The 12,644-nt window shown below is 35.5% G+C and overlaps 1 long non-coding RNA gene across 8 annotated transcripts in view; it reads left to right on the top strand.

Annotated features, from left to right (window-relative positions):
* The window catches only part of LOC133736274 (uncharacterized), a 28,233-nt gene extending 18,039 nt beyond the window's left edge, over positions 1-10,194 (top strand). For 2 of the 8 annotated variants that reach the window (XR_009859479.1, XR_009859486.1), the window contains exons 3-11: positions 1,336-1,488; positions 1,693-1,739; positions 2,295-2,439; positions 2,743-2,993; positions 6,268-6,388; positions 7,101-7,160; positions 7,289-7,404; positions 8,197-9,462; positions 9,823-10,194. This is a non-coding gene — a long non-coding RNA (uncharacterized LOC133736274). Of the gene's footprint in view, positions 1-1,335; positions 1,489-1,692; positions 1,740-2,294; positions 2,440-2,742; positions 2,994-6,267; positions 6,389-7,100; positions 7,196-7,272; positions 7,405-8,196; positions 9,463-9,588; positions 9,653-9,822 lie in introns of all 8 variants that reach the window. The other 6 variants (XR_009859484.1, XR_009859483.1, XR_009859480.1 and 3 more) reach the window with 6 other exon arrangements.
* The last annotated feature ends 2,450 nt before the right edge of the window (positions 10,195-12,644 follow it).

Genomic DNA, 12,644 nt, shown 5'->3' with positions numbered 1-12,644 from the left:
TTTCCTATTATTTAGTGACAGAATTGTTGAAGAGCTGTAGCAATCTGGGGGCTGTTTAAAATTAATCAAGTTGGATCTTGACTGTAAGCAATCACCTATTCCAGGATTTGATTTTGCACTTTTTTATACATAATTATTGTCTATGTATTTGCTCAATTTGTGCTTTCAATGTATATTTGGATCATGCTTCTTATCTGAATTGGTCTAATCTGTGCGATTTCATCGATTTCAGTGAGTGGTTCTTCTTCCTTTTTTTTTTTTTTTGCTTTAAATTCAATAGTTCTTCATAGTTTGTGCAAAATCAGTAAGCTAAATCACAGCACGATTCCAATCGATGAGAAGCATGATAAGTGGTAACTCTTACAAAACAGTTGCTTAAAAGGATGTATATGTCTGTATCTTAAAATTCCTTAACGCGTTGCTAGACTGATAAACAATCTGATGAGCAATTTTCTTTGGGACAGTGTAAAAAAGGATATGAAACAGCATTTGTTAAGACGTGAATTAGTTTAGATATGTAATACAAACTGAAATATAGCTGAATTAGTTTAGCTACTTTCAGTTTGTAGTTGATAATCCGGTTGATAAGAATGGTTGTGGAGAATCGAGCTGAATTATTATCAATGTGGCATACTGTGATTACAGGCAAATGTTGTGTAAAAAGAAATGCAAATACATTTATGCTTCTATTTTACTTAGTTGTTTCTATACGCCTATTACAATGCTTTATGTAACATAATACTTGACTTTGATCTTCCTATTTCTTCTTCAACTTTGATCTTTTTGTCCATTTTTTAACTGCTGCATGCATCTATTTTGTCTTCTTTTCCCATTTTAATTTTTGAATTATGAACAAATGAATCCATTTTTCTTCCAAGTTCATAATCGACTGTGCAATTGTTATCAAGTTCAAAACTGAATAATCCATTGTGTACTACTTATCATTTTTCATTTTAAAATATGTTTGACTACACTTGATGTAGCAAGATCAATGATATTTGAAAAAAAGTTACAAAGAAATCAAACTGTAGAAAATGATTCTTCATTTCTAAAACTTTTTTTTTTCCACCATACTCATAATACCTGAATTAAAATCAAACAAACTGATCAAATAATTGTATTTAACAAATCTATTACAAAATGTTGAATACAGCAAGTCATAACATCGATATGATCAACATCTAGCATTATTAGGAGCTGAAGTCATATGTGTAAATTTAGCTTCATTTAGTACTTTTTTTTTATACAATTTTCAGTTTAAAATTAATAGTCACTTCCAGCATATTTATATTATATCCTCAATGAACATTAACATCTTCTCTCACTTATTTTCAGCTCCAAGAAAACATAGCGCACACGTTAATCCATCAGATAAAAGCTTTTCAACTTAATTTCAGAATCAGGGTTCGCGTTTTGAGAATCTGGAGGCCAAGGAGGTACAACAGCGAGATATATGACGGTCTTCATTACATCTTGGTCGATGAAGAGGTAAGTTCTTTACAGATTATTCAAAATTACTTCAACTATTTCAAAACTGAAATACATCTTGCTCATCAATGCCATTACTGATCTTTCACTTATTGAACACGGGGAAAATTTTAATCAAATATTACGGATTCATTGCTTCCTTTCAGCATTTTTTTTGTCTACATTGATTCTGAACTATTCCTTTTTTGTGTGCAAATTTTTTAGGCGATAGCTTATGGATCTGCGAAGCTTGCAGATTTTGGATTGGCAAGGTATGTCTTCTGTTCCTCTGTGCCATTCTATATTTTCAATAGTTTTCACAATCATTTTGAATCTTTTCTCCTAATAGTATTTGCTGTGCCTTTTTCCTGATAACCACCAAAGTGAATGAAATTCAAGTTTTGCAGGGGACTGCATTCTAGATGGACCCTGAGGTTTGCCTTCACACTAATAATCTTAATCCATTTAAACAGTAAAGTCCCCCTGATAAATTTTTACTTATTCATAACAACTTTTCTTATACTTTGGAATAAAGTTTTATGTTTCTCTGCTTATATATGGCTATAGTTGCTATACTTTGTAGGTTCATATACTTCTGAGATTCCTCTTATTTCTCATTACATGCCACCTCTGTTTCTGCTAAATTTCAAGTCTCGCGGCAACGCGCGGTTTCCTTTCCTAAAGATGCAACCCCCTTATGAACAGTAACCCCTTATGAATAGTGTGATGACGACTTTACCCCTACCTCTCTAGAGTTTTACTTGATTGCCCTCATTGTTGTGCTGTCTCTCACCGGCCGTTTGCTCTGTTGTTTTGTTGCCACGAAGAGAGGGGGTTCGATCTATAGTCTAAAAGAGAGAGGGGGAGAGAGAGAACGATTGCACCCACCCAGAGGAAGAGAAGAAGAAGAAGAAGAAAAGGGGGACATGAAGCTCTCAGGGAAATCACTGGTCCGGGCAATCCAATACTAAGGTAAACTAATTCAATTTCTTGGTAATTGATAGTGGAGTTTTTCGAAATTGTTTGCTTTTGCTTTTTTGCTGCTCTTCTCCATCGAATTGTGACGGTAAACTCTTTTTTAACACTGTTTTTGAAGTAGATACAGAACTAAAATTCTGGGTATGATTACCTTTTTCATGTGTCCCGATCGTATGATTTCAATGACTTTATTTCAAACAAAATTATGGGTTCTTGGTTTCCTGCGTTTATCATTGTTCTGAATCCCTAATTAAGAAGTAGATCTATTAATGATATTATTGGAGATAATTGATGTAGGGATTGCCCAGTATGGAAGCTGCCGAGCTCTTTTATCAAATTAAGAAGTAGAGGTTTTCACAGTTTCGTGAAATTGTGTTTACAAAGATTTAATTATATCTGTGATGACTTTGCAATTTGGGCCGTGTGTTGCAGCTGCTATAGATGAATGAATAAAGGAGGGGCGCTTGAACGTAGTTTGCGAGAGATTGCATTATTCCCTGAGATTGATAAGAAGCAGAGCTCTACGCAACCCATTTCGAGTTGCAGATGTAATATTCCAATCTATTTGTATTTATCTAACAATAGTGCGTATTCTTTTGGATCAGTTTACTATCGAATATTTGAAGAATACAATCTCGTTTTCTAGTTCCTATTCTTAAAAATCAGTTCAAAAATTATTTTTAAAAACGTTACCGAACAGGCGATTATTATTGGAACTATCTCGATCCATTTTGTGCTTATGGTTGAGATAACGATCTCGATCCATTTTGTGCTTATGGTTGAGATATCATTCATAGATCTTTTCTGCGCTCTCTGTATTTTCTAAACTGGGAGAAGAAAAGTGAAAATGTTAAATTGTTGTTTTCAATTTTCACAAGATGTTTTCAACTTTTACTTCTCCACATTTTGAGAAATAGGTCACCGAACGCATGGTCATCATATTTTCATTCTAGAGAATGAAAATATAGGCATGAAAACGTTACCCAACACCACCTTAGTTTTTCTTTTATATTATTTTGATCAGTTTATTTTACCAAATACAATCTTTTTCTCGTTTTTGTTTTTAAAAATCAGATTGAAAATCCTTTTTAAAAAGGAACAGGAGATTATGTGGTTCGTCTTGTGGTTATGTTTGTTATCATTAATAGATCTTTTCTTTAAACTCATGTCTAAATCCTTTGTAGATCTTTTGTACAGATCTAAATCCTTTGTAGATCTTTTGTACAGATCTAAATTCTTTGTACATCTAATTGTACAAACTCTAAATCCTAAATCCTTTGTAGATCTTTTCTAGAAACTCGTGTCTTTTGAGTAAAAGTTGAAAATATTTTCAATTTTATTTTACACATTTTGAGAAATAGGTCACTGAACGCATGGTCATCATATTTTCATTCTAGTGAATGAAAATATAGGCATGAAAACGTTACCGAACACCACCTTAGTTTTTCTTTTATATTATTTTGATCAGTTTATTTTACCGAATACAATCTTGTTTTCTCGTTTTTGTTTTTAAAAATCAGATTGAAAATCCTTTTAAAAAGGAACAGGAGATTATGTGGTTCGTCTTGTGGTTATGTTTGTTGACATATCATTAATTGATCTTTTCTTTAAACTCATGTCTAAATCCTTTGTAGATCTTTTCTACAGATCTAAATTCTTTGTACATCTAATTGTACAAACTCTAAATCCTAAATCCTTTGTAGATCTTTTCTAGAAACTCGTGTCTTTTGTGCTCATGTTTAGTTATTGTTGTTTTCAATTTTCACAAGTAAAAGTTGAAAATATTTTCAATTTTATTCTACACATTTTGAGAAATAGGTCACTGAACGCACGGTCATCATATTTTCATTCTAGAGAATGAAAATATAGGCATGAAAACGTTACCGAACACCACCTTAGTTTTTCTTTTATATTATTTTGATCAGTTTATTTTACTGAATACAATCTTGTTTTCTTGTTTTTGTTTTTAAAAATCAGATTGAAAATCCTTTTTAAAAAGGAACAGGAGATTATGTGGTTCGTCTTGTGTTTATGTTTGTTGACATATCATTAATAGATCTTTTCTTTAAACTCATGTCTAAATCCTTTGTAGATCTTTTGTACAGATCTAAATTCTTTGTACATCTAATTGTACAAACTCTAAATCCTAAATCCTTTGTAGATCTGTTCTAGAAACTCATGTCTTTTGTGCTCATGTTTAGTTATTGTTGTTTTCAATTTTCACAAGTAAAAGTTGAAAATATTTTCAATTTTATTTTACACATTTTGAGAAATAGGTCACTGAACGCATGGTCATCATATTTTCGTTCTAAATATAGGCATGAAAACGTTACTGAACACCACCTTAGTTTTTCTTTTATATTATTTTGATCAGTTTATTTTACCTACAATCTTGTTTTCTCGTTTTTGTTTTTAAAAATCAGATTGAAAATCCTTTTTAAAAAGGAACAGGAGATTATGTGGTTTGTCTTTTGGTTATGTTTGTTGACATATCATTAATAGATCTTTTCTTTAAACTCATGTCTAAATCCTTTGTAGATCTTTTCTACAGATCTAAATTCTTTGTACATCTAATTGTACAAACTCTAAATCCTAAATCCTTTGTAGATCTTTTCTAGAAACTCAGTGTCTTTTGTGCTCATGTTTAGTTATTGTTGTTTTCAATTTTCACAAGTAAAAGTTGAAAATATTTTCAATTTTGTTCTACACATTTTGAGAAATAGGTCACTGAACGCACGGTCATCATATTTTCATTCTAGAGAATGAAAATATAGGCATGAAAACGTTACCGAACACCACCTTAGTTTTTCTTTTATATTATTTTGATCAGTTTATTTTACTGAATACAATCTTGTTTTCTTGTTTTTGTTTTTAAAAATCAGATTGAAAATCCTTTTTAAAAAGGAACAGGAGATTATGTGGTTCGTCTTGTGGTTATGTTTGTTGACATATCATTAATAGATCTTTTCTTTGAACTCATGTCTAAATCCTTTGTAGATCTTTTCTAGAAACTCGTGTCTTTTGTGCTCATGTTTAGTTAGGCATAGATTTTCTTTGCACCAAACTATCAAATACATTTTCAAATTTGAAGAATACAATCAATTTTTCTAGTTTTTGTCTATTTTGTGCTTATGATTGTTGGGATATCATTAATAGATCTAATATGCAAACTCATGTCTGAATCCCTTGTAGATCTTTTGTACAGATACATGTCTAAATTCTTTGTACATCTAATTGTACAAACTTATGTCTTTTGTTGTCATGTTTGTTGAGATATCATTGAGAGATCTTTTGTACAAATTCATGTCTAAATTCTTTGTAGATCTTTTTTAGGGAATGCTTTGCATATTTTTTGTAGTTCTATTCACTCCTCTGGGATTATATTAAGATTTTTGAAATATTATTAGTAGTAGAAAACTTAAGATTTCTTTCTGATTTTGCGTAGTTGGGTCAAATTATTTGTTTGTATACAAACTCATAGAAATTAAAAACAAATAAAAAAAAAAAATACCTTTGTTTGCAGTATTGTCGGTTAAGGAAAACATTTGTGAGAAAGTGGCAAGTAATGGCTGGAACACTTGTTATAGATTGGAGTAGAATGTAGAAGAAAGTATTATGAATAGAATTTTTATGTATGAAAGTTATTGCAGGAGTGCAAGTCAAATAGATTATTCAGTTTGTTCAGAATTTTGTTTTTTTTTTTGTTTTTTGTTTTTTTGCTATCTTTTCACGATGGAGAGCTTTTCTCTAGTTTCTTAAGAGAATTATTCATTTACTGATATTGTTAAAAGATGCTGATTAGCTTGATAATTCTTTTCTCAGGTCACTCCCAGACAGAGTCAGAGATGATACAGAGGACAGAGAACAAAGCTTAATCAGACTTGATTTGACAGAGAGGCGGAGACAGTGCATGCACTACTAGGAAAAGGGCCAAAGGCCACTGGTAGGTAGCCATTGATAGCCCCCAGGTTCTTTTATAATTTAGGGTGCCACTGTTTCAATTATCAGTGTTATATTCTTCCCATGACTCTGGGTGACATCAGTGACAAATTGCATCAGTAGAGAGTATCTTATTGTTAATATCAATAGCCACTTTATTGGTGCAAACCATGGCCACTCTTGGACCAAGAAAAGAAAAACCATGAACATCCCCCCCCCCCCCCCCCCTCTTCTTCTCTTAGACTTGTCTAGATCTCAGTCGGTCTGCTCTCTCACTCTTCGATCTCCTAATGACTGTATGCCCTCTCTGCCCCTGATCTCACCCACTTTTGCTGAAACTCTCATCTCTAACACCTCAATTAAATTACCCATCCCCAACGAAACCCTGAAATTCAGTTGGTCTTCTCTCTCGCTCTTCGATCTCCTAATGACCGTATGCCCTCTCAGTCCCTGATCTCTCCCACTTTTGCTGAAACTCTCATCTCTAACACCTCGATTAAATTACCCAACCCCAACGAAACTGAGAAATTCTCTGTGGGTCTAATCAGTATGATTATGGGCTTTTCATCGACAAAGGACAAGAAGGTTCAATGGAATCTGACTCTACTTACTTACAGATCATATGTCTCGTCTTTTCCTTTTGCAATCTAGGCTTTGCAATTTAATATCTCTTGGTTTTGGACAACTGATGGTATAATAGGGTGTTTAATTTGCAGATTTCTTTCTCCTCGTTATGAATCATGATTATGGGCTTTTCATCAACAAAGGACAAGGAGGTTCAATGGAATCTGACTCTACTTACAGATCATATGTCTCGTCTTTTCCTTTTTGCAATCTAGGCTTTGCAATTTAATATCTCTTGGTTTTGGACAACTGATGGTATAATAGGGTGTTTAATTTGCAGATTTCTTTCTCCTCGTTATGAATCATGATGAGATGGTTGAAATCAGTCCTGCAGGAATAAGGAAGTCCAAGATTTTACCTTCTGGATATGCCGTCTAGAGATCGACCCAAATGTTGGTAAGCTTGGTTGCAAATGTACTTTTTCCTTTTTATCTTTTTGGTATTTCTTTCATAGTTGTTTAGAGTTGTAATTTGTTGAAATTGGTATTAGATGGTTTATTTGGTTCCTTGAGGTTGAATCGAGGGAGGAAGCACCACTCTTTGTTATACTGTGTTGTATAGGCTTTATCTGTAGAAAGAGGCTGCAGGCCTGGAAGTAGAATGAAGAACAAGGGGCTGAATTTTGGTTAATTGTGTTGGTATTAGCTGGTTTATTTGGTTCCTCGAGGTTGAATTGAGGGAGGAAGCATCACTCTTTGTTATACTGTGTTGTATAGGTTTTATAGAAAGAGGCTGCAGGCCTGGAAGTAGAATGAAGAACAAGGGGCTGAATTTTGGTTTAATTGTGTTGGTATTGTTTAAGTTTTGAATCGTATAACATTTCTGTTAAGTTTATAGGGTTTCGCTCGAGTCAGGTTGGTGGAGGAGTTATATATTCCTTAATTCTACATCGATAATAAAATTGATTTCTCTCTGCTTGAGAAAATGAGTATTTAACCTGGACTTATTCACCCATGGAATCATTTTCCCATTCGAATGCCTGTACTTCCTTGGAGGATGATACCAGTTGCCTTTGTGTCCTAGACTATTCCTAAACATGCTTTGTTTATATTTCCTTCTGTGATGACTTTTATGCATGCTCTGTTATTGAGCCTTTTCTTTTTATTGAGTGTCAATATGGCCCTATTTCTTGGCAACTTTCCTTTTGGGTTGTTTATACTATCTAATATATGTGTAATTTGGTTGCAGTTTGAGTCTTCTGCCATGATGGAGCTTGCTAAGTGCTATGCAAATACTACAAGATCGTATAAGCTGAGCACCCGCTTTTCGTTATGAATTGGGAGAGTAGGAATTCAGATGGATCTGATATATGAAAGTCACTGGTATTTCAAGAAGATGATGTTCTGCTATTCAGATGGATCTGATATATGAAAGACACTAAGTCAAGAAGATGATGAACTTGCTTGTGCACTTGCCATGCTTTTGTGTGATTCGGAGCCTGACAGATGAAGGAAATGCCTTGAAGAAGTAAAGTTCAATTTGCTTCTATTGAGGGGTTGTTATCTACATGCACAAAGCTTCCACAGATGAAGGAACACCTAGCTTTTCCTGTGGGAAACCTTCTTGTGATGGTATGCTCAACGTAATTCATTGTTCAAATGAAAGAATCTAGTTTATTGGTAGCGAGCAAACATCTATTAGAATTGATGAGGTCAAGCAAAATAAGTTGCAGTCTGGATTATCTTTGAAGCATATAGAAAATAAAGAGCAGAAGAGGATTGTGCTTGTTTAGGAATCAGTTTCCTTCCGAAACAATGCATACTGTTCTTCCATCGTGCTCTACTCTCACTAAAGCTCAAACATTTTTAGTTAGTTCTCTTGACGCTGTTGGTTTAGGTTTGCTACTCTCTTTGCCAACAAGTAGCCTCTTTTATGGTTTTGACAATCCAAAATATTCTTGAAGATTGTCAAATGGAAGGGTTTCTTCCTGCAATTTACAAGCAAGTTTAGGTTCTGCCATTTTGCGAGACTGGGTGATATTCATATGCGCCTCTCCATTTTGTGGGACTGCCTAGTTGTCAAGTGGAAATGGTTTGTGTGAGGCTTTGCATTGTTTTCCTAAACGATCCTGACAAAGATACTCTACAAAAAAAAAAAAAGGAAAATGAGAAGAATAAATCTTTGGAGAAAGACGAGACAAATTTTGGATGGGAAAGCTGCTGTTGAATACAAATCTCAGTAGCTTCTGGACTGGATATGTTGAGGTCCATAATTTAAAGAGTGCTAAAGTGGATTGGCAATATTCCAGAGTTTTGTGTGATTGAGCTTCTTCTAGATTCTCTGTCTAATGTTCTTTGAGAGATTATCTTGGTGTTGACGTGCTTCATGAGACCCCATCATCAACTGACATGGATGTTAATGCTCCTGCTATCAATGGAAAACGAATAGCTATTGCTTTGTCCTCTGAAGATGGTGGAGAAGGTACTCAAAGAAGATTCTGCATCATTTGCAAAGGTAAGTTGTTATATTGGAAGGATGCTGAAATTGGTAGTTGTAGGATCCCAAAGCAAGAGGGTTCTACTGCTGTATGCACTGGTGGAATATTTCACCATGTTCTGCACATGTTTATTCTATATTCAGGAAGTGTTGATAGTGAAAAAAAAAAAAAACAGATGGATATTGGAAGCAGAAATTAGCAAGCAGGGTGAGCCAGTTTTTAAGTTCAGCATGTGTTGTTCTGTGATACAATGAGGAGAATTTTTACAGAGATCAGTTTTATTTTCAACAACATTATGGACATGTACTGTTACATTGCGAGTTATGTAGGGTTTTGATTTTGTTTCATTTTAACTTCGTTTCATTTTGATTTTACAGGCTATTATTCCGGTTCTGAGAAACTGGGAGTGGAGGTTAAAAAAGTTTTGGTGCGTCTCTGCTTCCCGTGGTGTTGTCCATGCTTGAAATGAAGACCCAAATAGGAAGCTGCTACATGGTCAGTATATGAGCATCTGGATTGAGGGAAAACGTGCCACCAATGTGGTCTTTGTTCGAAAACCATTACTTTAAATTTATTAGCTGATTAATCGTTTTTTTTTTTTTTTTTTGACCTTTTTGTAAATAAGTCAGTACATCATTTTAGGGCCCAACAAAAAAAGAAAGAAAACAAAAATGGTTACGTTGGGCCCAACGAAAAAAGAAAGAAAACAAAAATGGATACGTTGGGCCTAATGAACTCACCTATAAATAGGGGCCTCTAGGGTTTAAAGCTGAATGTGCAATCACATCTCTCAAATCAACGCTCAGATCTCAAATCAACACTCAGATCTTAAATCAAATCAAATCTGCAATACCAGCAATGACGTTTCTCCCGATGATCCCCAAACCCAACAGCGGTAAGCCAAAAGGGAAAGCGCGCTATGATCTGAAGTTTGATCGCTCCACATTGAGTGTTGATTTGAGATCTGAGCGATCAAACTTCGGATCATAGCGCGCTTTCCCTTTTGGCTTACCGCCGTTGGGTTTGGGGATCATCGGGAGGAACGCCATTGTTGGTATTGCAGATTTGATTTGATTTGAGATCTGAGTGTTGATTTGAGATCTGAGCGTTGATTTGAGAGATGTGATTGCACATTCAGCTCTAAACCCTAGAGGCCCCTATTTATAGGTGAGTTCATTGGGCCCAACGTATCCATTTTTGTTTTCTTTCTTTTTTCGTTGGGCCCAACGTAATCATTTTTGTTTTCTTTCTTTTTTTGTTGGGCCCTAAAATGCTGTACTGACTTATTTACAAAAAGGTCAAAAAAAAAAAAACGATTAATCAGCTAATAAATTTAAGGGGAAATAATCATTTACCCAATTTCAGCTTAAAAATTGCTCACTTGCTCCACCAAGAGTTTAAAAACCCCATTTACCCAAAACACTCTAAGGGATTATTTCTCCTTTACCCAATTAATTCTTTTTATTTATTTTTGGGACTTTTTTGCCCTCTCCTTCTTTTTCACTTAGAGGGAGAAATCATCCTCCACCTTGTCGGAATTCGGTGATCAGTGGCAGGCCGCCGACTCCGGTGACCGGAAACAGGAATCCGGTGACCGTAATCTGGCGACCGGTCCCTAATAATACCCAGTAACCATATTATTGCCCCCCAGTAATCATATTATTGCCCCCCAAAAATCATATTATTGCTTCCCAAAAATCATATTATTGCCTTCAATAATCATGTTATTGCCGTCCAGTGAATTGTATGAACTCCCAAAACCAAAATGAATACACTACAGGCACAATTGATCAATTTATAATCATATTATTGGCTTCCAATAATCATATTAGTGCATCCCAATAATCCTATTATTGCCCCCAATACAAAGTCCAATGTCTCTACTGCCTCCCAATAGACCACCAAAAATGCACCATTTTGTAGGATTCACAGATAATTTGACTTTAATACACAGAAAACAACAGGTAACTTATCAAAACACCACACTATAGTGATCTCTGTCCCTCGTATCAAAGTCTACTGGGGGCCAATAATGTGTCTACTGCCCCCCAACCATCAAACAAACCCCACAGTTACATTGCAATGTCAGATTACTCACATTGCCTGACATTTTAGTACGTAAAGTCAAAACAAACAAATAAGACAAAAGTTAATGTAGAAAAGCCCTATTTATAATCTTCGGTTTGGTCTGTGTGGTGTGTTGTTTGTTGCGTTTGTAACAGTAGAAACATGAACGACGGAGGTAATAACCAAGCGGACGAATCTCCGGTGAGAAAGACCAGAAGAGGACGCGGAGGAGGAGGACGGGAACAACACCACCCTTTTCTCCAAATCGACGATGCATTAAAACTCAACGATCTTCAGTCAGCTTTGACTTGTCAGCCTCAGACTCATGAACCCACCACCTCCACCTCCACACCCAGAAATCACAGAAATCTGAGGTGCCCATGTATTTAAACCTCGGTGCGCGCATCAAAAAGGCAAATTGAACCCGCCTGACTGCTCGAACCCGAACCCGCCTGACCGCCGATACCTTCTTCTGCAAGCGGACGACGGGGAACGACGGAGGACTGCCGCCATAGCCGCATATCACGGTCAAATCGTTGCGCCGGTTTAAATTGGTATAGGGCGACCAGTCACCTGAGGCGTCAGAGAGAGAGAGAGAGAGAGAGAGAATTGGGATGAGAGAGAGAGAGAGCAGATCGGGGAGAGAGAGAGAGGACGAAGAATGGGGGATGAGAGAGAAATACCAGATCGGGGGGAGAGAGAAATACCAGATGCACATGTAATTAATTAATTGAGTTAAGGGCAAAACTGTCATAAAAAATTAGATTGGGTAAATGAGATTAAAAAACTCTTGGTGGAGCAAGTAGGCAATTGTTAGACTAAAATTGGGTAAGTGGTCACGGCCCCTAAATTTAAAGTTATGGTTTTCGAACAAAGACCACATTGGAGGCACGTTTTCCCTCAATCTAGATGCTCATATACTGACCATGTAGCAGCTTCCTATTTGGGTCTTCATTTCAAGCATGGACAACACCACGAGAAGCAGAGACGCACCAAAACTTTTTTAACCTCCACTCCCAGTTTCTTAGAACCGGAATAATAGCTTGTAAAATCAAAATGAAACGAAGTTAAAATGAAACAAAATCAAAACCCTACATAACTCGCAATGTAACAGTACATGTCCATAATGTTG

This window comes from Rosa rugosa, chromosome 3, assembly GCF_958449725.1.
Source record: "Rosa rugosa chromosome 3, drRosRugo1.1, whole genome shotgun sequence".
NCBI classification, from domain to species: Eukaryota; Viridiplantae; Streptophyta; class Magnoliopsida; order Rosales; family Rosaceae; genus Rosa; species Rosa rugosa.
This window is presented reverse-complemented; position numbering and strand designations above follow the sequence as displayed.